Below are 3,138 nucleotides of genomic sequence, written 5' to 3' on the forward strand. Positions count from 1 at the left end.
CTTCAGACTTTGCCAACAAATTAAAAGTTGAAGCTTAATCATTAAATTATTATCTTTGTGTTAGATTTATTTATAAATCACATTTAAACACTGCTTGTACCAATTAAATTAAATAAAAAGTAACACACGTTCTCTATCGCCGTCATTAATCAGATAAATAAACAAACAGCAGCTTCATCTTCAGAGAGACTGACGTTACGTTTTCTCTCTTGAAACAGAACAAAGTGTTAAATTGTAGAGACTCACCTGCAACACATGAAGAGTTGTATCAGCTGCAGCTCCTTCCTCCTCCTCGTCACTCCGAAATGTTTACGTTTATCTCCGTGGTTCTCTCGTGTCGTGACTTTTCAAAGCTGCATGTTTCTCAGTTTTTATCTTTGTGAAGTTCTCCCACTCTTTGGAGGACTTGTGTGGAACAGTTTTCTCTGCGTTGGTCATTTGTAAAATTTACTTAATTTCCTTTAAAAACAGCCTCTGCTCTGCCTCCTCCTCCCCCCTCGCTCTGTTCAACTCACGCTGCAGGTTTTTTTCTCTAACTTTATTCAGTCAGTCAGCGTTGACAATGAACTGCAGGTGAACAAAACGAAACGGCTCCGCAGCGCCGTGAAAGACGCATAATCGCACGACACAACGAATCGATAATGAAATTCGTTGCCAACGCTTTTAATCGATTTTTATCGATTTGTTGTTGCAGCCCTAGTTGAAACTGAAGCTTGAACCCGAACAGAAAAAGAAATGAGTCAGTGAAACGCTGTAATTATATCAAAATATCAAAAATGTGCTTAAAACTCATTTCACTGTAATTGAATAAAAGTTTATTGTGACATATCTCGATACGGAGTTACTGTCCAGTCGAAGCTCCACTGGTATCGATACGGAGTTCCAGTTGAAGCTTCACTGGTATCGATACGGAGTTACTGTCCAGTTGAAGCTCTACTGGTATCGATACGGAGTTACTGTCCAGTTGAAGCTCTACTGGCATCGATACGGAGTTCCAGTTGAAGCTTCACTGGTATCGATACGGAGTTACTGTCCAGTTTAAGCTTCACTGGCATCGATACGGAGTTACTGTCCAGTTGAAGCGTCACTGGTATCGATACGGAGTTCCAGTTGAAGCTTCACTGGTATCGATACGGAGTTACTGCCCAGTTGAAGCTTCACTGGTATCGATACGGAGTTCCAGTTGAAGCTTCACTGGTATCGATACGGAGTTACTGTCCAGTTGAAGCTTCACTGGTATCGATATGGAGTTCCAGTTGAAGCTTCACTGGTATCGATACGGAGTTACTGTCCAGTTGAAGCTCTACTGGTATCGATACGGAGTTCCAGTTGAAGCTTCACTGGTACCGATACGGAGTTACTGTCCAGTTGAAGCTCCACTGGTATCGATACGGAGTTCCAGTTGAAGCTTCACTGGTATCGATACGGAGTTACTGTCCAGTTGAAGCTCCACTGGTATCGATACGGAGTTACTGTCCAGTCGAAGCTCCACTGGTATCGATACGGAGTTCCAGTTGAAGCTTCACTGGTACCGATACGGAGTTACTGTCCAGTTGAAGCTCCACTGGTATCGATACGGAGTTCCAGTTGAAGCTCCACTGGTATCGATACGGAGTTCCAGTTGAAGCTTCACTGGTATCGATACGGAGTTACTGTCCAGTTGAAGCTTCACTGGTATCGATACGGAGTTCCAGTTGAAGCTCCACTGGTATCGATACGGAGTTACTGTCCAGTCGAAGCTCCACTGGTATCGATACGGAGTTCCAGTTGAAGCTTCACTGGTATCGATACGGAGTTACTGTCCAGTTGAAGCTCTACTGGTATCGATACGGAGTTACTGTCCAGTTGAAGCTCCACTGGTATCGATACGGAGTCCCAGTCGAAGCTCCACTGGTATCGATACGGAGTTACTGTCCAGTTGAAGCTCTACTGGTATCGATACGGAGTTACTGTCCAGTTGAAGCTTCACTGGTATCGATACGGAGTTACTGTCCAGTTGAAGCTCCACTGGTATTGATACGGAGTCCCAGTCGAAGCTCCACTGGTATCGATACGGAGTTACTGTCCAGTCGAAGCTCCACTGGTATCGATACGGAGTCCCAGTCGAAGCTCCACTGGTCCATGTGGCCTGTTCAGTGATTTCACTGGTCTGATGTTTTGTAACCTTTATGTACAGTTGGTGTCAGTGAGCCACGAGGACTCCGTTACAGGAGGAAGTGATGTGCGCAGCTCTGTGAGCGCCGGTGTGACGAGGCTAAACGTTTCGGAGGCATGGAGCTCGTTAGGCCGGAAACATTAGCAGCATCACTGAACAAGCTGCAGCGTTCAACACGTGTGGAAAAGGCTGCGGCTTATAGTCTGGACATTACGGTACTTCACTCACAGCAAAATCTGATTTAACTCGTATTATTAAACTCTGACCTTAAGAACAAAGATGGAACTCCGATATTTAAGAGCACGCTTGTGTAAACGTTTTCCTCTTACCTCAGCTGCACGTTCAGTTGGAGCGGGTCAGAGGTTCTGGGGTCCTTCGTGTTCCTGTAGGACGAGCCGGTTCTTGGACCAGTACAGCTTCCTCTGTGAACAGAACCTTTAAATCCAGTTTGGACTGGAGGGGAGCCACGGTGCGTTAGCGCCCCCTGCTGGACCAAACCCGACCCGCTTCCTGCCCGATCAGAACCGTTCAGCACCAAACAAGACGACAGTAGAACTCAGGATGGACTTTACTGATCAAACTTTCTTTAGGTTTGTGAACGAGAAACGGTCGTTTGTCTCCAGAGTCAAACTAGTGTTTGTTCCTGTGGATCAAAGGGCAGCAGCTGTCAATCAAACTGTCCGAGTGTCGTCATTTGATGTTTTACACGAGAACGACCCGATTCTGCACACGCTGCCATCCATGCCAAAACATTCAGCTCGTTCAGGACACGGCTCAAGAGACTTGGCTTTTGTAACTTTCATACTTCACTAAATATTGTACTTACAAATATTTCCTCCATAGGAAAACTTTCAAATATATTTATTTTAAATCAACAAATTAATATAGCCTTCTGCTACTTTTAGCTGCTGTTCAACTTTTAGCTGCTGTTTTCCAACTTTTAGCTGCTGTTTTCCAACTTTTAGCTAGCCTTCTGCTACTTT

This window comes from Nematolebias whitei, chromosome 19 (genome assembly GCF_014905685.2).
Source record: "Nematolebias whitei isolate Nwh7 chromosome 19, NemWhi1, whole genome shotgun sequence".
NCBI classification, from domain to species: Eukaryota; Metazoa; Chordata; class Actinopteri; order Cyprinodontiformes; family Rivulidae; genus Nematolebias; species Nematolebias whitei.